This window comes from Pseudophryne corroboree, chromosome 3 (genome assembly GCF_028390025.1).
Source record: "Pseudophryne corroboree isolate aPseCor3 chromosome 3, aPseCor3.hap2, whole genome shotgun sequence".
NCBI lineage: Eukaryota > Metazoa > Chordata > Amphibia > Anura > Myobatrachidae > Pseudophryne > Pseudophryne corroboree.
This window is the reverse complement of record NC_086446.1, coordinates 115,414,204-115,432,287: the sequence shown is the minus strand read 5'-3', so window position 1 is coordinate 115,432,287 and position 18,084 is coordinate 115,414,204. Positions and strand designations below refer to the sequence as shown.

Below are 18,084 nucleotides of genomic sequence, written 5' to 3'. Positions count from 1 at the left end.
GTTCTAACAGAAACCACAAAGCTCATCTACAGCCACACCACACTGGATACGCCCAATCTCATCTGATCTTGGAAGCTAAGCAGTGTTGGGTCTGGTTAGTACTTGGATGGGAGACCACCTGGGAATACAAGGTGCTGTAGATATTTTTATACTGCCAACACCGTTCTGTTGATGCATTCAATTTTCAAATGTATTCATTTATGAACCAGTAGTTGGAAGTAGAAAAGTTCAAATAGAAACCACAAAGCTCATCTACAGCCACACCACACTGGATACGCCCAATCTCATCTGATCTTGGAAGCTAAGCAGTGTTGGGCCTGGTTAGTACTTGGATGGGAGACCACCTGGGAATACAAGGTGCTGTAGATATTTTTATACTACCAACACCGTTCTGTTGATGCATTCCATTTTCAAACGTATTCATTTATGAACCAGTAGTTAGAAGTAGAAAAGTTCTAATAGAAACCACAAAGTTCATCTACAGCCACACCACACTGGATACGCCCAATCTCATCATATCTTGGAAGTTAAGCAGTGTTGGGCCTGGTTAGTACTTGGATGGGAGACCACCTGGGAATACAAGGTGCTGTAGATATTTTTATACTGCCAACACCATTCTGTTGATGCATTCCATTTTCAAACGTATTTATTTATGAACCAGTAGTTAGAAGTAGAAAAGTTCTAACAGAAACCATAAAGCTCATCTACAGCCACACCACACTGGATACGCCCAATCTCATCTGATCTTGGAAGCTAAGCAGTGTTGGGACTGGTTAGTACTTGGGTGGGAGACCATCTGGGAATACAAGGTGCTGTAGATAATTTTATACTGCCAACACCGTTTTGTTGATGCATTCCATTTTAAAACGTATTCATTTATGAACCAGTAGTTAGAAGTAGAAAAGTTCTAACAGAAACCACAAAGTTCATCTACAGCCACATCACACTGGATATGCCCAATCTCATCTGATCTTGGAAGCTAAGCAGTGTTGGGCCTGGTTAGTACTTGGATGGGAGACCACCTGGGAATACAAGGTGCTGTAGATATTTTTATACTGCCAACACCGTTCTATTGATGCATTCCATTTTCAAACGTATTCATTTATGAACCAGTAGTTAGAAGTAGAAAAGTTCTAACAGAAACCACAAAGCTCATCTACAGCCACACCACACTGGATACGCCCAATCTCATCTGATCTTGGAAGCTAAGCAGTGTTGGGCTTGGTTAGTACTTGGATGGGAGACCACCTGGGAATACAAGGTGCTGTAGATATTTTTATACTGCCAACACCGTTCTGTTTATGCATTCAATTTTCAAATGTATTCATTTATGAACCAGTAGTTAGAAGTAGAAAAGTTCAAACAGAAACCACAAAGCTCATCTACAGCCGCACCACACTGGATACGCCCAATCTCATCTGATTTTGGAAGCTAAGCAGTGTTGGGCTTGGTTAGTACTTGGATGGGAGACCACCTGGGAATACAAGGTGCTGTAGATATTTTTATACTACCAACACCGTTCTGTTGATGCATTCCATTTTCAAACGTATTCATTTATGAACCAGTAGTTAGAAGTAGAAAAGTTCTAACAGAAACAATAAAGCTCATCTACAGCCACACCACACTGGATACGCCCAATCTCATATGATCTTGGAAGCTAAGCAGTGTTGGGCCTGGTTAGTACTTGGATGGGAGACCACCTGGGAATACAAGGTGCTGTAGATATTTTTATACTACCAACACCGTTCTGTTGATGCATTCCATTTTCAAACGTATTCATTTATGAACCAGTAGTTAGAAGTAGAAAAGTACTAACAGAAACCATAAAACTCTTCTACAGCCACACCACACTGGATATGCCCAATCTCATCTGATCTTGGAAGCTAAGCAGTGTAGGGCCTGGTTAGTACTTGGATGGGAGACCACCTGGGAATACAAGGTGCTGTAGATAATTTTATACTGCCAACACCGTTCTGTTGATGCATTCCATTTTAAAACGTATTCATTTATGAACCAGTAGTTAGAAGTAGAAAAGTTCTAACAGAAACCAGAAAGTTCATCTACAGCAACACCACACTGGATACGCCCAATCTCATCTGATCTTGGAAGCTAAGCAGTGTTGGGCCAGGTTAGTACTTGGATGGGAGACCACCTGGGAAAACAAGGTTCTGTAGATATTTTTATACTACGTAGACCGTTCTGTTGATGCATTCCATTTTCAAACGTATTCATTTATGAACCAGTAGTTAGAAGTAGAAAAGTTCTAACAGAAACCATAAAGCTTATCTACAGCCACACCACACTGGATACGCCCAATCTCATCTGATCTTGGAAGCTAAGCAGTGTTGGGCCTGGTTAGTACTTGGATGGGAGACCACCTGGGAATACAAGGTGCTGTAGATATTTTTATACTGCCAACACCGTTCTGTTGATGCATTCCATTTTCAAACGTATTCATTTATGAACCAGTAGTTAGAAGTAGAAAAGTTCTAACAGAAACCATAAAGCTCATCTACAGCCACACCACACTGGATACGCCCAATCTCATCTGATCTTGGAAGCTAAGCAGTGTTGGGCCTGGTTAGTACTTGGATGGGAGACCACCTTGGAATACAAGGTGCTGTAGATAATTTTATACTGCCAACACCGTTCTGTTGATGCATTCCATTTTAAAACGTATTCATTTATGAACCAGTAGTTAGAAGTAGAAAAATTCTAACAGAAACCACAAAGTTCATCTACAGCTACAGCACACTGGATACGCCCAATCTCATTTGATCTTGGAAGCTAAGCAGTGTTGGGCCTCGTTAGTACTTGGATGGGAGACCACCTGGGTATACAAGGTGCTGTAGATATTTTTATACTGCCAACACCGTTCTGTTGATGCATTCCATTTTCAAACGTATTCATTTATGAACCAGTAGTTAGAAGTAGAAAAGTTCTAACAGAAATCACAAAGCTCATCTACAGCCACACCACACTTGATACGCCCAATCTCATCATATCTTGGAAGTTAAGCAGTGTTGGGCCTGGTTAGTACTTGGATGGGAGACCACCTGGGAATACAAGGTGCTGTAGATATTTTTATACTGCCAACACCATTCTGTTGATGCATTCCATTTTCAAACGTATTCATTTATGAACCAGTAGTTAGAAGTAGAAAAGTTCTAACAGAAACCATAAAGCTCATATACAGCCACACCACACTGGATACGCCCAATCTCATCTGATCTTGGAAGCTAAGCAGTGTTGGGACTGGTTAGTACTTGGATGGGAGACCACCTGGGAATGCAAGGTGCTGTAGATAATTTTATACTGCCAACACCGTTCTGTTGATGCATTCCATTTTAAAACGTATTCATATATGAACCAGTAGTTAGAAGTAGAAAAGGTCTAACAGAAACCATAAAGCTCATCTACAGCCACACCACACTGGATACGCCCAATTTCATCTGATCTTGGAAGCTAAGCAGTGTTGGGACTGGTTAGTACTTGGATGGGAGACCACCTGCGAATACAAGGTGCTGTAGATATTTTTATACTGCCAACACCGTTCTGTTGATGCATTCAATTTTCAAATGTATTCATTTATGAACCAGTAGTTAGAAGTAGAAAAGTTCAAACAGAAACCACAAAGCTCATCTACAGCCACACCACACTGGATACGCCCAATATCATCTGATCTTGGAAGCTAAGCAGTGTTGGGCCTGGTTAGTACTTGGATGGGAGACCACCTGGGAATACAAGGTGCTGTAGATATTTTTATACTGCCAACACCGTTCTGTTGATGCATTCCATTTTCAAACGTATTCATTTATGAACCAGTAGTTAGAAGTAGAAAAGTTCTAACAGAAATCACAAAGCTCATCTACAGCCACACCACACTGGATGCGCCCAATCTCATCTGATCTTGGAAGCTAAGCAGTGTTGGGCCTGGTTAGTACTTGGATGGGAGACCACCTGGGAATACAAGGTGCTGTAGATATTTTTATACTGCCAACACCGTTCTGTTGATGCATTCCATTTCAAACGCATTCATTTATGAACCAGTAGTTAGAAGTAGAAAAATTCTAACAGAAACCATAAAGCTCATCTACAGCCACACCACACTGGATACGCCCAATCTTATCTGATCTTGGAAGCTAAGCAGTGTTGGGCCTGGTTAGTACTTGGATGGGAGACCACCTGGGAATACAAGGTGCTGTAGATAATTTTATACTGCCAACACCGTTCTGTTGATGCATTCCATTTTAAAACGTATTCATTTATGAACCAGTAGTTAGAAGTAGAAAAGTTCTAACAGAAACCACAAAGTTCATCTACAGCCACACCACACTGGATGCGCCCAATCTCATCTGATCTTGAAAGCTAAGCAGTGCTGGGCCTGGTTAGTACTTGGATGGGAGACCACCTGGGAATACAAGGTGCTGTAGATATTTTTATACTGCCAACACAGTTCTGTTGATGCATTCAATTTTCAAATGTATTCATATATGAACCAGTAGTTAGAAGTAGAAAAGTTCAAACAGAAACCACAAAGCTTATCTACAGCCACACCACACTGTATACGCCCAATCTCATCTGATCTTGGAAGCTAAGCAGTGTTGGGCCTGGTTAGTACTTGGATGGGAGACCACCTGGGAATACAAGGTGCTGTAGATAATTTTATACTGCCAACACCGTTCTGTTGATGCATTCCATTTTAAAACGTATTCATTTATGAACCAGTAGTTAGAAGTAGAAAAGTTCTAACAGAAACCACAAAGTTCATCTACAGCCACACCACACTGGATACGCCCAATCTCATCTGATCTTGGAAGCTAAGCAGTGTTGGGCCTGGTTAGTACTTGGGTGGGAGACCACCTGGGTATACAAGATGCTGTAGATATTTTTATACTGCCAACACCGTTCTGTTGATGCATTCCATTTTCAAACGTATTCATTTATGAACCAGTAGTTAGAAGTAGAAAAGTTCTAACAGAAACCACAAAGCTCATCTACAGCCACACCACACTAGATACGCCCAATCTCATCTGATTTTGGAAGCTAAGCAGTGTTGGGCCTGGTTAGTACTTGGATGGGAGACCACCTGGGAATACAAGGTGCTGTAGATATTTTTATACTGCCAACACCGTTCTGTTGATGCATTCCATTTTCAAACGTATTCATTTATGAACCAGTAGTTAGAAGTAGAAAAGTTCTAACAGAAACCATAAAGCTCATCTACAGCCACACCACACTGGATACGCCCAATTTCATCTGATCTTGGAAGCTAAGCAGTGTTGGGACTGGTTAGTACTTGGATGGGAGACCACCTGCGAATACAAGGTGCTGTAGATATTTTTATACTGCCAACACCGTTCTGTTGATGCATTCCATTTTAAAACGTATTCATTTATGAACCAGTAGTTAGAAGTAGAAAAGTTCTAACAGAAACCACAAAGTTCATCTACAGCCACACAACACTGGATACGCCCAATCTCATCTGATCTTGGAAGCTAAGCAGTGTTGGGCCTGGTTAGTACTTGGATGGGAGACCACCTGGGAATACAAGGTGCTGTAGATATTTTTATACTGCCAACACCGTTCTGTTGATGCATTTCATTTTCAAACGTATTCATTTATGAACCAGTAGTTAGAAGTAGAAAAGTTCTAACAGAAACCACAAAGCTCATCTACAGCCACACCACACTGGATACGCCCAATCTCATCTGATCTTGGAAGCTAAACAGTGTTGGGCCTGGTTAGTACTTGGATGGGAGACCACCTGGGAATACAAGGTGCTGTAGATATTTTTATACTGCCAACACCGTTCTGTTGATGCATTCCATTTTCAAACATATTCATTTATGAACCAGTAGTTAGAAGTAGAAAAGTTCTAACAGAAACCATAAAGCTCATCTACAGCCACACCACATTGGATACGCCCAATCTCATCTGATCTTGGAAGCTAAGCAGTGTTGGGCCTGGTTAGTACTTGGATGGGAGACCACCTGGGAATACAAGGTGCTGTAGATAATTTTATACTGCCAACACCGTTCTGTTGATGCATTCCATTTTAAAACGTATTCATTTATGAACCAGTAGTTAGAAGTAGAAAAGTTCTAACAGAAACCACAAAGTTCATCTACAGCCACACCACACTGGATATGCCCAATCTCATCTGATCTTGGAAGCTAAGCAGTGTTGGGCCTGGTTAGTACTTGGATGGGAGACCACCTGGGAATACAAGGTGCTGTAGATATTTTTATACTGCCAACACCGTTCTGTTGATGCATTCCATTTTCAAATGTTTTCATTTATGAACCAGTAGTTAGAAGTAGAAAAGTTCAAACAGAAACCACAAAGCTCATCTACAGCCACACCACACTGGATAGGCCCAATCTCATCTGATCTTGGAAGCTAAGCAGTGTTGGGCCTGGTTAGTACTTGGATGGGAGACCACCTGGGAATACAAGGTGCTGTAGATTTTTTTATACTGCCAACACCGTTCTGTTGATGCATTCCATTTTAAAACGTATTCATTTATGAACCAGTAGTTAGAAGTAGAAAAGTTCTAACAGAAACCATAAAGCTCATCTACAGCCACACCACGCTGGATACGCCCAATCTCATCTGATCTTGGAAGCTAAGCAGTGTTGGGCTTGGTTAGTACTTGGATGGGAGACCACCTGGGAATACAAGGTGCTGTAGATATTTTTATACTGCCAACACCGTTCTGTTGATGCATTCCATTTTCAAACGTATTCATTTATGAACCAGTAGTTAGAAGTAGAAAAGTTCTAACAGAAACCATAAAGCTCATCTACAGCCACACCACACTGGATACGCCCAATCTCATCTGATCTTGGAAGCTAAGCAGTGTTGGGCCTGGTTAGTACTTGGATGGGAGACCACCTTGGAATACAAGGTGCTGTAGATAATTTTATACTGCCAACACCGTTCTGTTGATGCATTCCATTTTAAAACGTATTCATTTATGAACCAGTAGTTAGAAGTAGAAAAGTTCTAACAGAAACCACAAAGTTCATCTACAGCTACAGCACACTGGATACGCCCAATCTCATTTGATCTTGGAAGCTAAGCAGTGTTGGGCCTCGTTAGTACTTGGATGGGAGACCACCTGGGTATACAAGGTGCTGTAGATATTTTTATACTGCCAACACCATTCTGTTGATGCATTCCATTTTCAAACGTATTCATTTATGAACCAGTAGTTAGAAGTAGAAAAGTTCTAACAGAAACCATAAAGCTCATCTACAGCCACACCACACTGGATACGCCCAATCTCATCTGATCTTGGAAGCTAAGCAGTGTTGGGACTGGTTAGTACTTGGATGGGAGACCACCTGGGAATGCAAGGTGCTGTAGATAATTTTATACTGCCAACACCGTTCTGTTGATGCATTCCATTTTAAAACGTATTCATTTATGAACCAGTAGTTAGAAGTAGAAAAGGTCTAACAGAAACCATAAAGCTCATCTACAGCCACACCACACTGGATACGCCCAATTTCATCTGATCTTGGAAGCTAAGCAGTGTTGGGACTGGTTAGTACTTGGATGGGAGACCACCTGCGAATACAAGGTGCTGTAGATATTTTTATACTGCCAACACCGTTCTGTTGATGCATTCAATTTTCAAATGTATTCATTTATGAACCAGTAGTTAGAAGTAGAAAAGTTCAAACAGAAACCACAAAGCTCATCTACAGCCACACCACACTGGATACGCCCAATCTCATCTGATCTTGGAAGCTAAGCAGTGTTGGGCCTGGTTAGTACTTGGATGGGAGACCACCTGGGAATACAAGGTGCTGTAGATAATTTTATACTGCCAACACCGTTCTGTTGATGCATTCCATTTTAAAACGTATTCATTTATGAACCAGTAGTTAGAAGTAGAAAAGTTCTAACAGAAATCACAAAGCTCATCTACAGCCACACCACACTGGATGCGCCCAATCTCATCTGATCTTGGAAGCTAAGCAGTGTTGGGCCTGGTTAGTACTTGGATGGGAGACCACCTGGGAATACAAGGTGCTGTAGATAATTTTATACTGCCAACACCGTTCTGTTGATGCATTCCATTTTAAAACGTATTCATTTATGAACCAGTAGTTAGAAGTAGAAAAGTTCTAACAGAAACCACAAAGTTCATCTACAGCCACACCACACTGGATGTGCCCAATCTCATCTGATCTTGAAAGCTAAGCAGTGCTGGGCCTGGTTAGTACTTGGATGGGAGACCACCTGGGAATACAAGGTGCTGTAGATATTTTTATACTGCCAACACAGTTCTGTTGATGCATTCAATTTTCAAATGTATTCATATATGAACCAGTAGTTAGAAGTAGAAAAGTTCAAACAGAAACCACAAAGCTCATCTACAGCCACACCACACTGGATACGCCCAATCTCATCTGATCTTGGAAGCTAAGCAGTGTTGGGCCTGGTTAGTACTTGGATGGGAGACCACCTGGGAATACAAGGTGCTGTAGATAATTTTATACTGCCAACACCGTTCTGTTGATGCATTCCATTTTAAAACGTATTCATTTATGAACCAGTAGTTAGAAGTAGAAAAGTTCTAACAGAAACCACAAAGCTCATCTACAGCCACACCACACTAGATACGCCCAATCTCATTTGATCTTGGAAGCTAAGCAGTGTTGGGCCTGGTTAGTACTTGGATGGGAGACCACCTGGGAATACAAGGTGCTGTAGATATTTTTATACTGCCAACACCGTTCTGTTGATGCATTCCATTTTCAAACGTATTCATTTATGAACCAGTAGTTAGAAGTAGAAAAGTTCTAACAGAAACCATAAAGCTCATCTTCAGCCACACCACACTGGATACGCCCAATTTCATCTGATCTTGGAAGCTAAGCAGTGTTGGGACTGGTTAGTACTTGGATGGGAGACCACCTGCGAATACAAGGTGCTGTAGATATTTTTATACTGCCAACACCGTTCTGTTGATGTATTCCATTTTAAAACGTATTCATTTATGAACCAGTAGTTAGAAGTAGAAAAGTTCTAACAGAAACCACAAAGTTCATCTACAGCCACACCACACTGGATACGCCCAATCTCATCTGATCTTGGAAGCTAAGCAGTGTTGGGCCTGGTTAGTACTTGGATGGGAGACCACCTGGGAATACAAGGTGCTGTAGATATTTTTATACTGCCAACACCGTTCTGTTGATGCATTTCATTTTCAAACGTATTCATTTATGAACCAGTAGTTAGAAGTAGAAAAGTTCTAACAGAAACCACAAAGCTCATCTACAGCCACATCACACTGGATACGCCCAATCTCATCTGATCTTGGAAGCTAAACAGTGTTGGGCCTGGTTAGTACTTGGATGGGAGACCACCTGGGAATACAAGGTGCTGTAGATATTTTTATACTGCCAACACCGTTCTGTTGATGCATTCCATTTTCAAACGTATTCATTTATGAACCAGTAGTTAGTAGAAAAGTTCTAACAGAAACCATAAAGCTCATCTACAGCCACACCACATTGGATACGCCCAATCTCATCTGATCTTGGAAGCTAAGCAGTGTTGGGCCTGGTTAGTACTTGGATGGGAGACCACCTGGGAATACAAGGTGCTGTAGATAATTTTATATTGCCAACACCGTTCTGTTGATGCATTCCATTTTAAAACGTATTCATTTATGAACCAGTAGTTAGAAGTAGAAAAGTTCTAACAGAAACCACAAAGTTCATCTACAGCCACACCACACTGGATATGCCCAATCTCATCTGATCTTGGAAGCTGAGCAGTGTTGGGCCTGGTTAGTACTTGGATGGGAGACCACCTGGGAATACAAGGTGCTGTAGATATTTTTATACTGCCAACACCGTTCTGTTGATGCATTCCATTTTCAAATGTATTCATTTATGAACCAGTAGTTAGAAGTAGAAAAGTTCAAACAGAAACCACAAAGCTCATCTACAGCCACACCACACTGGATACGCCCAATCTCATCTGATCTTGGAAGCTAAGCAGTGTTGGGCCTGGTTAGTACTTGGATGGGAGACCACCTGGGAATACAAGGTTCTGTAGATATTTTTATACTGCCAACACCGTTCTGTTGATGCATTCCATTTTCAAACGTATTCATTTATGAACCAGTAGTTAGAAGTAGAAAAGTTCTAACAGAAACCATAAAGCTCATCTACAGCCACACCACACTGGATACGCCCAATCTCATCTGATCTTGGAAGCTAAGCAGTGTTGGGCCTGGTTAGTACTTGGATGAGAGACCACCTGGGAATACAAGGTGCTGTAGATAATTTTATACTGCCAACACCGTTCTGTTGATGCATTCCATTTTAAAACGTATTCATTTATGAACCAGTAGTTAGAAGTAGAAAAGTTCTAACAGAAACCACAAAGTTCATCTACTGCCACACCACACTGGATATGCCCAATCTCATCTGATCTTGGAAGCTAAGCAGTGTTGGGCCTGGTTAGTACTTGGATGGGAGACCACCTGGGAATATAAGGTGCTGTAGATATTTTTATACTGCCAACACCGTTCTGTTGATGCATTCCATTTTCAAATGTATTCATTTATGAACCAGTAGTTAGAAGTAGAAAAGTTCTAACAGAAACTGCAAAGCTCATCTACAGCCACACCACACTCGATACGCCCAATCTCATCTGATCTTGGAAGCTAAACAGTGTTGGGCCTGGTTAGTACTTGGATGGGAGACCACCTGGGAATACAAGGTGCTGTAGATATTTTTATACTACCAACACCGTTCTGTTGATGCATTCCATTTTCAGACATATTCATTTATGAACCAGTAGTTAGAAGTAGAAAAGTTCTAACAGAAACGACAAAGCTCATCTACAGCCACACCACACTGGATACGCCCAATCTCATCTGATCTAGGAAGCTAAGCAGTGTTGGGCCTGGTTAGTACTTGGATGGGAGACCACCTGGGAATACAAGGTGCTGTAGAAATTTTTATACTACCAACACCGTTCTGTTGATGCATTCCATTTTCAAACTTATTTATTTATGAACCAGTAGTTAGAAGTAGAAAAGTACTAACAGAAACCATAAAGCTCTTCTACAGCCACACCACACTGGATACGCCCAATCTCATCTGATCTTGGAAGCTAAGCAGTGTTGGGCCTGGTTAGTACTTGGATGGGAGACCACCTGGGAATACTAGGTGCTGTAGATAATTTTATACTGCCAACACCGTTCTGTTGATGCATTCCATTTTAAAACTTATTCATTTATGAACCAGTAGTTAGAGGTAGAAAAGTTCAAACAGAAACCAGAAAGTTCATCTACAGCAACACCACACTGGATACGCCCAATCTCATCTGATCTTGGAAGCTAAGCAGTGTTGGGCCTGGTTAGTACTTGCATGGGAGACCACCTGGGAATACAAGGTGCTGTAGATATTTTTATACTGCCAACAACGTTCTGTTGATGCATTCCATTTTCAAACCTATTCATTTATGAACCAGTAGTTAGAAGTAGAAAAGTTCTAACAGAAACCACAAAGCTCATCTACAGCCACACCACACTGGATACGCCCAATCTCATCTGATCTTGGAAGCTAAGCAGTGTTGGGCCTGGTTAGTACTTGGATGGGAGACCACCTGGGAATACAAGGTGCTGTAGATATTTTTATACTGCCAACACCGTTCTGTTGATGCATTCCATTTTCAAATGTATTCATTTATGAACCAGTAGTTAGAAGTAGAAAAGTTCTAACAGAAACTGCAAAGCTCATCTACAGCCACACCACACTGGATACGCCCAATCTCATCTGATCTTGGAAGCTAAGCAGTGTTGGGCCTGGTTAGTACTTGGATGGGAGACCACCTGGGAATACAAGGTGCTGTAGATATTTTTATACTGCCAACACCGTTCTGTTGATGCATTCCATTTTCAAACGTATTCATTTATGAAACAGTAGTTAGAAGTAGAAAAGTTCTAACAGAAACCACAAAGCTCATCTACAGCCACACCACACTGGATATGCCCAATCTCATCTGATCTTGGAAGCTAAGTAGTGTTGGGCCTGGTTAGTACTTGGATGGGAAACCACCTGGGAATACAAGGTGCTGTAGATAATTTTATACTGTCAACACCGTTCTGTTGATGCATTCCATTTTAAAATGTATTCATTTATGAACCAGTAGTTAGAAGTAGAAAAGTTCTAACAGAAACCAGAAAGTTCATCTACAGCAACACTACACTGGATACGCCCAATCTCATCTGATCTTGGAAGCTAAGCAGTGTTGGGCCTGGTTAGTACTTGGATGGGATACCACCTGGGAATACAGGGTGCTGTAGATATTTTTATACTACCAACACCGTTCTGTTGATGCATTCCATTTTCAAACGTATTCATTTATGAACCAGTAGTTAGAAGTAGAAAAGTACTAACAGAAACCATAAAGCTCTTCTACAGCCACACCACACTGGATATGCCCAATCTCATCTGATCTTGGAAGTTAAGCAGTGTTGGTCCTGGTCAGTACTTGGATGGGAGACCACCTGGGAATACATAGGTGCTGTAGATATTTTTATACTGCCAACACCGTTCTGTTGATGCATTCCATTTTCAAACGTATTCATTTATGAACCAGTAGTTAGAAGTAGAAAAGTTCTAACAGAAACCACAAAGCTCATCTACAGCCACACCACACTGGATACGCCCAATCTCATCTGATCTTGGAAGCTAAGCAGTGTTGGGTCTAATTAGTACTTGGATGGGAGACCACCTGGGAATACAAGGTGCTGTAGATATTTTTATACTGCCAACACCGTTCTGTTGATGCATTCAATTTTCAAATGTATTCATTTATGAACCAGTAGTTGGAAGTAGAAAAGTTCAAATAGAAACCACAAAGCTCATCTACAGCCACACCACACTGGATATGCCCAATCTCATCTGATCTTGGAAGCTAAGCAGTGTTGGGCCTGGTTAGTACTTGGATGGGAGACCACCTGGGAATACAAGGTGTTGTAGATATTTTTATACTACCAACACCGTTCTGTTGATGCATTCCATTTTCAAACGTATTCATTTATGAACCAGTAGTTAGAAGTAGAAAAGTTCTAACAGAAACCACAAAGTTCATCTACAGCCACACCACACTGGATACGCCCAATCTCATTTGATCTTGGAAGCTATGCAGTGTTGGGCCTGGTTAGTACTTGGATGGGAGACCACCTGGGTATACAAGGTGCTGTAGATATTTTTATACTGCCAACACCGTTCTGTTGATGCATTCCATTTTCAAACGTATTCATTTATGAACCAGTAGTTAGAAGTAGAAAAGTTCTAACAGAAATTGCAAAGCTCATCTACAGACACACCACACTGGATACGCCCAATCTCATCATATCTTGGAAGTTAAGCAGTGTTGGGCCTGGTTAGTACTTGGATGGGAGACCACCTGGGAATACAAGGTGCTGTAGATATTTTTATACTGCCAACACCATTCTGTTGATGCATTCCATTTTCAAACGTATTTATTTATGAACCAGTAGTTAGAAGTAGAAAAGTTCTAACAGAAACCATAAAGCTCATCTACAGCCACACCACACTGGATACGCCCAATCTCATCTGATCTTGGAAGCTAAGCAGTGTTGGGACTGGTTAGTACTTGGATGGGAGACCACCTGGGAATACAAGGTGCTGTAGATAATTTTATACTGCCAACACCGTTCTGTTGATGCATTCCATTTTAAAACGTATTCATTTATGAACCAGTAGTTAGAAGTAGAAAAGTTCTAACAGAAACCACAAAGTTCATCTACAGCCACACCACACTGGATACGCCCAATCTCATCTGATCTTGGAAGCTAAGCAGTGTTGGGCCTGGTTAGTACTTGGATGGGAGACCACCTGGGAATACAAGGTGCTGTAGATATTTTTATACTGCCAACACCGTTCTATTGATGCATTCCATTTTCAAACGTATTCATTTATGAACCAGTAGTTAGAAGTAGAAAAGTTCTAACAGAAACCACAAAGCTCATCTACAGCCACACCACACTGGATACGCCCAATCTCATCTGATCTTGGAAGCTAAGCAGTGTTAGGCCTGGTTAGTGCTTGGATGGGAGACCACCTGGGAATACAAGGTGCTGTAGATATTTTTATACTGCCAACACCGTTCTGTTTATGCATTCAATTTTCAAATGTATTCATTTATGAACCAGTAGTTAGAAGTAGAAAAGTTCAAACAGAAACCACAAAGCTCATCTACAGCCACACCACACTGGATACGCCCAATCTCATCTGATCTTGGAAGCTAAGCAGTGTTGGGCTTGGTTAGTACTTGGATGGTAGACCACCTGGGAATACAAGGTGCTGTAGATATTTTTATACTACCAACACCGTTCTGTTGATGCATTCCATTTTCAAACGTATTCATTTATGAACCAGTAGTTAGAAGTAGAAAAGTTCTAACAGAAACAATAAAGCTCATCTACAGCCACACCACACTGGATACGCCCAATCTCATATGATCTTGGAAGCTAAGCAGTGTTGGGCCTGGTTAGTACTTGGATGGGAGACCACCTGGGAATACAAGGTGCTGTAGATATTTTTATACTACCAACACCGTTCTGTTGATGCATTCCATTTTCAAACGTATTCATTTATGAACCAGTAGTTAGAAGTAGAAAAGTACTAACAGAAACCATAAAACTCTTCTACAGCCACACCACACTGGATATGCCCAATCTCATCTGATCTTGGAAGCTAAGCAGTGTAGGGCCTGGTTAGTACTTGGATGGGAGACCACCTGGGAATACAAGGTGCTGTAGATAATTTTATACTGCCAACACCGTTCTGTTGATGCATTCCATTTTAAAACGTATTCATTTATGAACCAGTAGTTAGAAGTAGAAAAGTTCTAACAGAAACCAGAAAGTTCATCTACAGCAACACCACACTGGATACGCCCAATCTCATCTGATCTTGGAAGCTAAGCAGTGTTGGGCCTGGTTAGTACTTGGATGGGAGACCACCTGGGAAAACAAGGTTCTGTAGATATTTTTATACTACGTAGACCGTTCTGTTGATGCATTCCATTTTCAAACGTATTCATTTATGAACCAGTAGTTAGAAGTAGAAAAGTTCTAACAGAAACCATAAAGCTCATCTACAGCCACACCACACTGGATACGCCCAATCTCATCTGATCTTGGAAGCTAAGCAGTGTTGGGCCTGGTTAGTACTTGGATGGGAGACCACCTGGGAATACAAGGTGCTGTAGATATTTTTATACTGCCAACACCGTTCTGTTGATGCATTCCATTTTCAAACGTATTCATTTATGAACCAGTAGTTAGAAGTAGAAAAGTTCTAACAGAAACCATAAAGCTCATCTACAGCCACACCACACTGGATACGCCCAATCTTATCTGATCTTGGAAGCTAAGCAGTGTTGGGCCTGGTTAGTACTTGGATGGGAGACCACCTTGGAATACAAGGTGCTGTAGATAATTTTATACTGCCAACACCGTTCTGTTGATGCATTCCATTTTAAAACGTATTCATTTATGAACCAGTAGTTAGAAGTAGAAAAGTTCTAACAGAAACCACAAAGTTCATCTACAGCTACAGCACACTGGATACGCCCAATCTCATTTGATCTTGGAAGCTAAGCAGTGTTGGTCCTCGTTAGTACTTGGATGGGAGACCACCTGGGTATACAAGGTGCTGTAGATATTTTTATACTGCCAACACCGTTCTGTTGATGCATTCCATTTTCAAACGTATTCATTTATGAACCAGTAGTTAGAAGTAGAAAAGTTCTAACAGAAATCACAAAGCTCATCTACAGCCACACCACACTGGATACGCCCAATCTCATCATATCTTGGAAGTTAAGCAGTGTTGGGCCTGGTTAGTACTTGGATGGGAGACCACCTGGGAATACAAGGTGCTGTAGATATTTTTATACTGCCAACACCATTCTGTTGATGCATTCCATTTTCAAACGTATTCATTTATGAACCAGTAGTTAGAAGTAGAAAAGTTCTAACAGAAACCATAAAGCTCATCTACAGCCACACCACACTGGATACGCCCAATCTCATCTGATCTTGGAAGCTAAGCAGTGTTGGGCCTGGTTAGTACTTGGATGGGAGACCACCTGGGAATACAAAGTGCTGTAGATATTTTTATACTGCCAACACCGTTCTGTTGATGCATTCCATTTTCAAACGTATTCATTTATGAACCAGTAGTTAGAAGTAGAAAAGTTCTAACAGAAACCAGAAAGTTCATCTACAGCAGCACCACACTGGATACGCCCAATCTCATCTGATCTTGGAAGCTAAGCAGTGTTGGTCCTGGTTAGTACTTGGATGGGAGACCACCTGGGAATACAAGGTGCTGTAGATATTTTATACTGCCAACACCGTTCTGTTGATGCATTCCATTTTCAAACGTATTCATTTATGAACCAGTAGTTAGAAGTATAAAAGTTCTAACAGAAACCACAAAGCTCATCTACAGCCACACCATACTGGATACGCCCAATCTCATCTGATCTTGGAAGCTAAGCAGTGTTGGGCCTGGTTAGTACTTGGATGGGAGACCACCTGGGAATACAAAGTGCTGTAGATATTTTTATACTGCCAACACCGTTCTGTTGATGCATTCCATTTTCAAACGTATTCATTTATGAACCAGTAGTTAGAAGTAGAAAAGTTCTAACAGAAACCACAAAGCTCATCTACAGCCACACCACTCTGGATACGCCCAATCTCATCTGATCTTGGAAGCTAAGCAGTGTTGGGCCTGGTTAGTACTTGGATGAGAGACCACCTGGGAATACAAGGTGCTGTAGATATTTTTATACTACCAACACCGTTCTGTTGATGCATTCCATTTTAAAACGTATTCATTTATGAACCAGTAGTTAGAAGTAGAAAAGTTCTAACAGAAACCATAAAGCTTATCTACAGCCACACCACACTGGATACGCCCAATCTCATCTGATCTTGGAAGCTAAGCAGTGTTGGGCCTGGTTAGTACTTGGATGGGAGACCACCTAGGAATACAAGGTGCTGTAGATATTTTTATACTACCAACACCGTTCTGTTGATGCATTCCATTTTAAAACGTATTCATTTATGAACCAGTAGTTAGAAGTAGAAAAGTTCTAACAGAAACCACAAAGTTCATCTACAGCCACACCACATTGGATACGCCCAATCTCATCTGATCTTGGAAACTAAGCAGTGTTGGGCCTGGTTAGTACTTGGATGGGAGACCACCTGGGAATACAAGGTGCTGTAGATATTTTTATACTGCCAACACCGTTCTGTTGATGCATTCCATTTTCAAACGTATTCATTTATGAACCAGTAGTTAGTAGTAGAAAAGTTCTAACAGAAACCACAAAGCTCATCTACAGCCACACCACACTGGGTACGCCCAATCTCATCTGATCTTGGAAGCTAAGCAGTGTTGGGCCTTGTTAGTACTTGGATGGGAGACCACCTGGGAATACAAGGTGCTGTAGATATTTTTATACTGCCAACACCGTTCTGTTGATGCATTCCATTTTCAAACGTATTCATTTATGAACCAGTAGTTAGAAGTAGAAAAGTTCTAACAGAAACCACAATGCTCATCTACAGCCACACCACACTGGATACGCCCAATCTCATCTGATCTTGGAAGCTAAGCAGTGTTGGGCCTGGTTAGTACTTGGGTGGGAGACCACCTGGGAATACAAGGTGATGTAGATATTTTTATACTGCCAACACCGTTCTGTTGATGCATTCCATTTTCAAACGTATTCATTTATGAACCAGTAGTTAGAAGTAGAAAAGCTCTAACAGAAACCACAAAGCTCATTTACAGCCACACCACACTGGATACGCCCAATCTCATCTGATCTTGGAAGCTAAGCAGTGTTGGGCCTGGTTAGTACTTGAATGGGAGACCACCTGGGAATACAAGGTGCTGTAGATAATTTTATACTGCCAACACCGTTCTGTTGATGCATTCCATTTTCAAACGTATTCATTTATGAACCAGTAGTTAGAAGTAGAAAAGTACTAAC

At 41.2% G+C, this 18,084-nt stretch overlaps 68 non-coding genes and 12 pseudogenes across 68 annotated transcripts; all 80 read left to right on the top strand.

The window, feature by feature from the left end:
• Positions 1-24: 24 nt before the first annotated feature.
• On the top strand, positions 25-143 carry LOC135062176 (5S ribosomal RNA). The gene has a single exon (XR_010248531.1). It is a non-coding gene; the product is annotated as a 5S ribosomal RNA (ribosomal RNA).
• Positions 144-250: 107 nt separating this feature from the next.
• On the top strand, positions 251-369 carry LOC134894960 (5S ribosomal RNA). The gene has a single exon (XR_010171852.1). It is a non-coding gene; the product is annotated as a 5S ribosomal RNA (ribosomal RNA).
• A 107-nt stretch (positions 370-476) lies between these two features.
• LOC135067636 (5S ribosomal RNA) lies at positions 477-595 on the top strand. Its single transcript, XR_010253847.1, has one exon. It is a non-coding gene; the product is annotated as a 5S ribosomal RNA (ribosomal RNA).
• Positions 596-702: 107 nt separating this feature from the next.
• Positions 703-821, top strand: LOC134884457 (5S ribosomal RNA). The gene has a single exon (XR_010168604.1). It is a non-coding gene; the product is annotated as a 5S ribosomal RNA (ribosomal RNA).
• A 107-nt stretch (positions 822-928) lies between these two features.
• On the top strand, positions 929-1,047 carry LOC135066162 (5S ribosomal RNA). The gene has a single exon (XR_010252417.1). It is a non-coding gene; the product is annotated as a 5S ribosomal RNA (ribosomal RNA).
• A 107-nt stretch (positions 1,048-1,154) lies between these two features.
• LOC134902188 (5S ribosomal RNA) lies at positions 1,155-1,273 on the top strand. The gene has a single exon (XR_010175660.1). It is a non-coding gene; the product is annotated as a 5S ribosomal RNA (ribosomal RNA).
• Positions 1,274-1,380: 107 nt separating this feature from the next.
• On the top strand, positions 1,381-1,499 carry LOC134885435 (5S ribosomal RNA). Its single transcript, XR_010169549.1, has one exon. It is a non-coding gene; the product is annotated as a 5S ribosomal RNA (ribosomal RNA).
• Positions 1,500-1,606: 107 nt separating this feature from the next.
• Positions 1,607-1,725, top strand: LOC135058930 (5S ribosomal RNA). Its single transcript, XR_010245352.1, has one exon. It is a non-coding gene; the product is annotated as a 5S ribosomal RNA (ribosomal RNA).
• Positions 1,726-1,832: 107 nt separating this feature from the next.
• LOC135065485 (5S ribosomal RNA) lies at positions 1,833-1,951 on the top strand. Its single transcript, XR_010251766.1, has one exon. It is a non-coding gene; the product is annotated as a 5S ribosomal RNA (ribosomal RNA).
• A 107-nt stretch (positions 1,952-2,058) lies between these two features.
• On the top strand, positions 2,059-2,177 carry LOC135069898 (5S ribosomal RNA). The gene has a single exon (XR_010256078.1). It is a non-coding gene; the product is annotated as a 5S ribosomal RNA (ribosomal RNA).
• Positions 2,178-2,284: 107 nt separating this feature from the next.
• On the top strand, positions 2,285-2,403 carry LOC134894949 (5S ribosomal RNA). The gene has a single exon (XR_010171849.1). It is a non-coding gene; the product is annotated as a 5S ribosomal RNA (ribosomal RNA).
• A 107-nt stretch (positions 2,404-2,510) lies between these two features.
• On the top strand, positions 2,511-2,629 carry LOC135061335 (5S ribosomal RNA). Its single transcript, XR_010247719.1, has one exon. It is a non-coding gene; the product is annotated as a 5S ribosomal RNA (ribosomal RNA).
• Positions 2,630-2,736: 107 nt separating this feature from the next.
• On the top strand, positions 2,737-2,855 carry LOC134891606 (5S ribosomal RNA; annotated as a pseudogene).
• A 107-nt stretch (positions 2,856-2,962) lies between these two features.
• On the top strand, positions 2,963-3,081 carry LOC134884645 (5S ribosomal RNA). Its single transcript, XR_010168785.1, has one exon. It is a non-coding gene; the product is annotated as a 5S ribosomal RNA (ribosomal RNA).
• A 107-nt stretch (positions 3,082-3,188) lies between these two features.
• Positions 3,189-3,307, top strand: LOC134889044 (5S ribosomal RNA; annotated as a pseudogene).
• A 107-nt stretch (positions 3,308-3,414) lies between these two features.
• LOC134889754 (5S ribosomal RNA) lies at positions 3,415-3,533 on the top strand (annotated as a pseudogene).
• A 107-nt stretch (positions 3,534-3,640) lies between these two features.
• LOC135069132 (5S ribosomal RNA) lies at positions 3,641-3,759 on the top strand. Its single transcript, XR_010255321.1, has one exon. It is a non-coding gene; the product is annotated as a 5S ribosomal RNA (ribosomal RNA).
• A 107-nt stretch (positions 3,760-3,866) lies between these two features.
• LOC134901175 (5S ribosomal RNA) lies at positions 3,867-3,985 on the top strand. The gene has a single exon (XR_010174667.1). It is a non-coding gene; the product is annotated as a 5S ribosomal RNA (ribosomal RNA).
• Positions 3,986-4,091: 106 nt separating this feature from the next.
• Positions 4,092-4,210, top strand: LOC135063738 (5S ribosomal RNA). The gene has a single exon (XR_010250061.1). It is a non-coding gene; the product is annotated as a 5S ribosomal RNA (ribosomal RNA).
• Positions 4,211-4,317: 107 nt separating this feature from the next.
• On the top strand, positions 4,318-4,436 carry LOC135062029 (5S ribosomal RNA). The gene has a single exon (XR_010248391.1). It is a non-coding gene; the product is annotated as a 5S ribosomal RNA (ribosomal RNA).
• A 107-nt stretch (positions 4,437-4,543) lies between these two features.
• On the top strand, positions 4,544-4,662 carry LOC134901414 (5S ribosomal RNA). The gene has a single exon (XR_010174906.1). It is a non-coding gene; the product is annotated as a 5S ribosomal RNA (ribosomal RNA).
• Positions 4,663-4,769: 107 nt separating this feature from the next.
• Positions 4,770-4,888, top strand: LOC134887501 (5S ribosomal RNA; annotated as a pseudogene).
• A 107-nt stretch (positions 4,889-4,995) lies between these two features.
• LOC135070593 (5S ribosomal RNA) lies at positions 4,996-5,114 on the top strand. The gene has a single exon (XR_010256751.1). It is a non-coding gene; the product is annotated as a 5S ribosomal RNA (ribosomal RNA).
• A 107-nt stretch (positions 5,115-5,221) lies between these two features.
• Positions 5,222-5,340, top strand: LOC134889753 (5S ribosomal RNA; annotated as a pseudogene).
• A 107-nt stretch (positions 5,341-5,447) lies between these two features.
• LOC135067814 (5S ribosomal RNA) lies at positions 5,448-5,566 on the top strand. The gene has a single exon (XR_010254023.1). It is a non-coding gene; the product is annotated as a 5S ribosomal RNA (ribosomal RNA).
• Positions 5,567-5,673: 107 nt separating this feature from the next.
• LOC134902034 (5S ribosomal RNA) lies at positions 5,674-5,792 on the top strand. The gene has a single exon (XR_010175512.1). It is a non-coding gene; the product is annotated as a 5S ribosomal RNA (ribosomal RNA).
• Positions 5,793-5,899: 107 nt separating this feature from the next.
• LOC134902261 (5S ribosomal RNA) lies at positions 5,900-6,018 on the top strand. The gene has a single exon (XR_010175729.1). It is a non-coding gene; the product is annotated as a 5S ribosomal RNA (ribosomal RNA).
• A 107-nt stretch (positions 6,019-6,125) lies between these two features.
• On the top strand, positions 6,126-6,244 carry LOC135059084 (5S ribosomal RNA). Its single transcript, XR_010245501.1, has one exon. It is a non-coding gene; the product is annotated as a 5S ribosomal RNA (ribosomal RNA).
• A 107-nt stretch (positions 6,245-6,351) lies between these two features.
• LOC135065361 (5S ribosomal RNA) lies at positions 6,352-6,470 on the top strand. Its single transcript, XR_010251643.1, has one exon. It is a non-coding gene; the product is annotated as a 5S ribosomal RNA (ribosomal RNA).
• A 107-nt stretch (positions 6,471-6,577) lies between these two features.
• Positions 6,578-6,696, top strand: LOC135062242 (5S ribosomal RNA). Its single transcript, XR_010248596.1, has one exon. It is a non-coding gene; the product is annotated as a 5S ribosomal RNA (ribosomal RNA).
• A 107-nt stretch (positions 6,697-6,803) lies between these two features.
• Positions 6,804-6,922, top strand: LOC135061334 (5S ribosomal RNA). The gene has a single exon (XR_010247718.1). It is a non-coding gene; the product is annotated as a 5S ribosomal RNA (ribosomal RNA).
• A 107-nt stretch (positions 6,923-7,029) lies between these two features.
• On the top strand, positions 7,030-7,148 carry LOC134891605 (5S ribosomal RNA; annotated as a pseudogene).
• A 107-nt stretch (positions 7,149-7,255) lies between these two features.
• On the top strand, positions 7,256-7,374 carry LOC135070441 (5S ribosomal RNA). The gene has a single exon (XR_010256607.1). It is a non-coding gene; the product is annotated as a 5S ribosomal RNA (ribosomal RNA).
• Positions 7,375-7,481: 107 nt separating this feature from the next.
• Positions 7,482-7,600, top strand: LOC134889752 (5S ribosomal RNA; annotated as a pseudogene).
• Positions 7,601-7,707: 107 nt separating this feature from the next.
• On the top strand, positions 7,708-7,826 carry LOC134894937 (5S ribosomal RNA). Its single transcript, XR_010171847.1, has one exon. It is a non-coding gene; the product is annotated as a 5S ribosomal RNA (ribosomal RNA).
• A 107-nt stretch (positions 7,827-7,933) lies between these two features.
• Positions 7,934-8,052, top strand: LOC134901162 (5S ribosomal RNA). Its single transcript, XR_010174655.1, has one exon. It is a non-coding gene; the product is annotated as a 5S ribosomal RNA (ribosomal RNA).
• Positions 8,053-8,159: 107 nt separating this feature from the next.
• Positions 8,160-8,278, top strand: LOC135066955 (5S ribosomal RNA). The gene has a single exon (XR_010253188.1). It is a non-coding gene; the product is annotated as a 5S ribosomal RNA (ribosomal RNA).
• A 107-nt stretch (positions 8,279-8,385) lies between these two features.
• Positions 8,386-8,504, top strand: LOC134894925 (5S ribosomal RNA). The gene has a single exon (XR_010171846.1). It is a non-coding gene; the product is annotated as a 5S ribosomal RNA (ribosomal RNA).
• Positions 8,505-8,611: 107 nt separating this feature from the next.
• LOC135065717 (5S ribosomal RNA) lies at positions 8,612-8,730 on the top strand. The gene has a single exon (XR_010251990.1). It is a non-coding gene; the product is annotated as a 5S ribosomal RNA (ribosomal RNA).
• A 107-nt stretch (positions 8,731-8,837) lies between these two features.
• Positions 8,838-8,956, top strand: LOC134892758 (5S ribosomal RNA; annotated as a pseudogene).
• A 107-nt stretch (positions 8,957-9,063) lies between these two features.
• Positions 9,064-9,182, top strand: LOC134894913 (5S ribosomal RNA). Its single transcript, XR_010171845.1, has one exon. It is a non-coding gene; the product is annotated as a 5S ribosomal RNA (ribosomal RNA).
• Positions 9,183-9,289: 107 nt separating this feature from the next.
• Positions 9,290-9,408, top strand: LOC135065158 (5S ribosomal RNA). Its single transcript, XR_010251446.1, has one exon. It is a non-coding gene; the product is annotated as a 5S ribosomal RNA (ribosomal RNA).
• A 104-nt stretch (positions 9,409-9,512) lies between these two features.
• Positions 9,513-9,631, top strand: LOC134902260 (5S ribosomal RNA). Its single transcript, XR_010175728.1, has one exon. It is a non-coding gene; the product is annotated as a 5S ribosomal RNA (ribosomal RNA).
• A 107-nt stretch (positions 9,632-9,738) lies between these two features.
• On the top strand, positions 9,739-9,857 carry LOC135070332 (5S ribosomal RNA). Its single transcript, XR_010256500.1, has one exon. It is a non-coding gene; the product is annotated as a 5S ribosomal RNA (ribosomal RNA).
• A 107-nt stretch (positions 9,858-9,964) lies between these two features.
• On the top strand, positions 9,965-10,083 carry LOC135065780 (5S ribosomal RNA). Its single transcript, XR_010252050.1, has one exon. It is a non-coding gene; the product is annotated as a 5S ribosomal RNA (ribosomal RNA).
• Positions 10,084-10,190: 107 nt separating this feature from the next.
• On the top strand, positions 10,191-10,309 carry LOC135066352 (5S ribosomal RNA). The gene has a single exon (XR_010252600.1). It is a non-coding gene; the product is annotated as a 5S ribosomal RNA (ribosomal RNA).
• Positions 10,310-10,416: 107 nt separating this feature from the next.
• Positions 10,417-10,535, top strand: LOC135069977 (5S ribosomal RNA). Its single transcript, XR_010256154.1, has one exon. It is a non-coding gene; the product is annotated as a 5S ribosomal RNA (ribosomal RNA).
• Positions 10,536-10,642: 107 nt separating this feature from the next.
• Positions 10,643-10,761, top strand: LOC135067590 (5S ribosomal RNA). The gene has a single exon (XR_010253802.1). It is a non-coding gene; the product is annotated as a 5S ribosomal RNA (ribosomal RNA).
• Positions 10,762-10,868: 107 nt separating this feature from the next.
• LOC135070925 (5S ribosomal RNA) lies at positions 10,869-10,987 on the top strand. The gene has a single exon (XR_010257072.1). It is a non-coding gene; the product is annotated as a 5S ribosomal RNA (ribosomal RNA).
• Positions 10,988-11,094: 107 nt separating this feature from the next.
• On the top strand, positions 11,095-11,213 carry LOC134902051 (5S ribosomal RNA). Its single transcript, XR_010175528.1, has one exon. It is a non-coding gene; the product is annotated as a 5S ribosomal RNA (ribosomal RNA).
• Positions 11,214-11,320: 107 nt separating this feature from the next.
• Positions 11,321-11,439, top strand: LOC135066247 (5S ribosomal RNA). Its single transcript, XR_010252501.1, has one exon. It is a non-coding gene; the product is annotated as a 5S ribosomal RNA (ribosomal RNA).
• Positions 11,440-11,546: 107 nt separating this feature from the next.
• Positions 11,547-11,665, top strand: LOC134894901 (5S ribosomal RNA). The gene has a single exon (XR_010171843.1). It is a non-coding gene; the product is annotated as a 5S ribosomal RNA (ribosomal RNA).
• A 107-nt stretch (positions 11,666-11,772) lies between these two features.
• LOC134894890 (5S ribosomal RNA) lies at positions 11,773-11,891 on the top strand. Its single transcript, XR_010171842.1, has one exon. It is a non-coding gene; the product is annotated as a 5S ribosomal RNA (ribosomal RNA).
• A 107-nt stretch (positions 11,892-11,998) lies between these two features.
• On the top strand, positions 11,999-12,117 carry LOC135069840 (5S ribosomal RNA). Its single transcript, XR_010256021.1, has one exon. It is a non-coding gene; the product is annotated as a 5S ribosomal RNA (ribosomal RNA).
• Positions 12,118-12,224: 107 nt separating this feature from the next.
• LOC134884256 (5S ribosomal RNA) lies at positions 12,225-12,343 on the top strand. Its single transcript, XR_010168408.1, has one exon. It is a non-coding gene; the product is annotated as a 5S ribosomal RNA (ribosomal RNA).
• Positions 12,344-12,450: 107 nt separating this feature from the next.
• On the top strand, positions 12,451-12,570 carry LOC134890658 (5S ribosomal RNA; annotated as a pseudogene).
• Positions 12,571-12,677: 107 nt separating this feature from the next.
• Positions 12,678-12,796, top strand: LOC135064564 (5S ribosomal RNA). The gene has a single exon (XR_010250870.1). It is a non-coding gene; the product is annotated as a 5S ribosomal RNA (ribosomal RNA).
• Positions 12,797-12,903: 107 nt separating this feature from the next.
• On the top strand, positions 12,904-13,022 carry LOC135064149 (5S ribosomal RNA). Its single transcript, XR_010250461.1, has one exon. It is a non-coding gene; the product is annotated as a 5S ribosomal RNA (ribosomal RNA).
• A 107-nt stretch (positions 13,023-13,129) lies between these two features.
• On the top strand, positions 13,130-13,248 carry LOC134888669 (5S ribosomal RNA; annotated as a pseudogene).
• A 107-nt stretch (positions 13,249-13,355) lies between these two features.
• On the top strand, positions 13,356-13,474 carry LOC134888382 (5S ribosomal RNA; annotated as a pseudogene).
• Positions 13,475-13,581: 107 nt separating this feature from the next.
• On the top strand, positions 13,582-13,700 carry LOC135068107 (5S ribosomal RNA). Its single transcript, XR_010254314.1, has one exon. It is a non-coding gene; the product is annotated as a 5S ribosomal RNA (ribosomal RNA).
• A 107-nt stretch (positions 13,701-13,807) lies between these two features.
• Positions 13,808-13,926, top strand: LOC134894879 (5S ribosomal RNA). Its single transcript, XR_010171841.1, has one exon. It is a non-coding gene; the product is annotated as a 5S ribosomal RNA (ribosomal RNA).
• A 107-nt stretch (positions 13,927-14,033) lies between these two features.
• Positions 14,034-14,152, top strand: LOC134886668 (5S ribosomal RNA). The gene has a single exon (XR_010170746.1). It is a non-coding gene; the product is annotated as a 5S ribosomal RNA (ribosomal RNA).
• Positions 14,153-14,259: 107 nt separating this feature from the next.
• LOC135065648 (5S ribosomal RNA) lies at positions 14,260-14,378 on the top strand. The gene has a single exon (XR_010251923.1). It is a non-coding gene; the product is annotated as a 5S ribosomal RNA (ribosomal RNA).
• Positions 14,379-14,485: 107 nt separating this feature from the next.
• LOC135058929 (5S ribosomal RNA) lies at positions 14,486-14,604 on the top strand. Its single transcript, XR_010245351.1, has one exon. It is a non-coding gene; the product is annotated as a 5S ribosomal RNA (ribosomal RNA).
• Positions 14,605-14,711: 107 nt separating this feature from the next.
• On the top strand, positions 14,712-14,830 carry LOC135065484 (5S ribosomal RNA). The gene has a single exon (XR_010251765.1). It is a non-coding gene; the product is annotated as a 5S ribosomal RNA (ribosomal RNA).
• A 107-nt stretch (positions 14,831-14,937) lies between these two features.
• LOC135070739 (5S ribosomal RNA) lies at positions 14,938-15,056 on the top strand. Its single transcript, XR_010256893.1, has one exon. It is a non-coding gene; the product is annotated as a 5S ribosomal RNA (ribosomal RNA).
• Positions 15,057-15,163: 107 nt separating this feature from the next.
• Positions 15,164-15,282, top strand: LOC134894867 (5S ribosomal RNA). The gene has a single exon (XR_010171839.1). It is a non-coding gene; the product is annotated as a 5S ribosomal RNA (ribosomal RNA).
• Positions 15,283-15,389: 107 nt separating this feature from the next.
• On the top strand, positions 15,390-15,508 carry LOC135070165 (5S ribosomal RNA). The gene has a single exon (XR_010256337.1). It is a non-coding gene; the product is annotated as a 5S ribosomal RNA (ribosomal RNA).
• A 107-nt stretch (positions 15,509-15,615) lies between these two features.
• On the top strand, positions 15,616-15,734 carry LOC134894293 (5S ribosomal RNA; annotated as a pseudogene).
• A 107-nt stretch (positions 15,735-15,841) lies between these two features.
• Positions 15,842-15,960, top strand: LOC135067635 (5S ribosomal RNA). Its single transcript, XR_010253846.1, has one exon. It is a non-coding gene; the product is annotated as a 5S ribosomal RNA (ribosomal RNA).
• A 107-nt stretch (positions 15,961-16,067) lies between these two features.
• On the top strand, positions 16,068-16,186 carry LOC135065034 (5S ribosomal RNA). Its single transcript, XR_010251325.1, has one exon. It is a non-coding gene; the product is annotated as a 5S ribosomal RNA (ribosomal RNA).
• A 107-nt stretch (positions 16,187-16,293) lies between these two features.
• Positions 16,294-16,412, top strand: LOC134886824 (5S ribosomal RNA). Its single transcript, XR_010170899.1, has one exon. It is a non-coding gene; the product is annotated as a 5S ribosomal RNA (ribosomal RNA).
• Positions 16,413-16,518: 106 nt separating this feature from the next.
• LOC135069607 (5S ribosomal RNA) lies at positions 16,519-16,637 on the top strand. The gene has a single exon (XR_010255785.1). It is a non-coding gene; the product is annotated as a 5S ribosomal RNA (ribosomal RNA).
• Positions 16,638-16,744: 107 nt separating this feature from the next.
• LOC135070270 (5S ribosomal RNA) lies at positions 16,745-16,863 on the top strand. The gene has a single exon (XR_010256441.1). It is a non-coding gene; the product is annotated as a 5S ribosomal RNA (ribosomal RNA).
• A 107-nt stretch (positions 16,864-16,970) lies between these two features.
• LOC135060429 (5S ribosomal RNA) lies at positions 16,971-17,089 on the top strand. Its single transcript, XR_010246823.1, has one exon. It is a non-coding gene; the product is annotated as a 5S ribosomal RNA (ribosomal RNA).
• Positions 17,090-17,196: 107 nt separating this feature from the next.
• On the top strand, positions 17,197-17,315 carry LOC135068609 (5S ribosomal RNA). The gene has a single exon (XR_010254803.1). It is a non-coding gene; the product is annotated as a 5S ribosomal RNA (ribosomal RNA).
• Positions 17,316-17,422: 107 nt separating this feature from the next.
• Positions 17,423-17,541, top strand: LOC134896953 (5S ribosomal RNA). Its single transcript, XR_010172062.1, has one exon. It is a non-coding gene; the product is annotated as a 5S ribosomal RNA (ribosomal RNA).
• A 107-nt stretch (positions 17,542-17,648) lies between these two features.
• LOC135066382 (5S ribosomal RNA) lies at positions 17,649-17,767 on the top strand. Its single transcript, XR_010252629.1, has one exon. It is a non-coding gene; the product is annotated as a 5S ribosomal RNA (ribosomal RNA).
• Positions 17,768-17,874: 107 nt separating this feature from the next.
• On the top strand, positions 17,875-17,993 carry LOC135062403 (5S ribosomal RNA). The gene has a single exon (XR_010248753.1). It is a non-coding gene; the product is annotated as a 5S ribosomal RNA (ribosomal RNA).
• Positions 17,994-18,084: the final 91 nt, after the last annotated feature.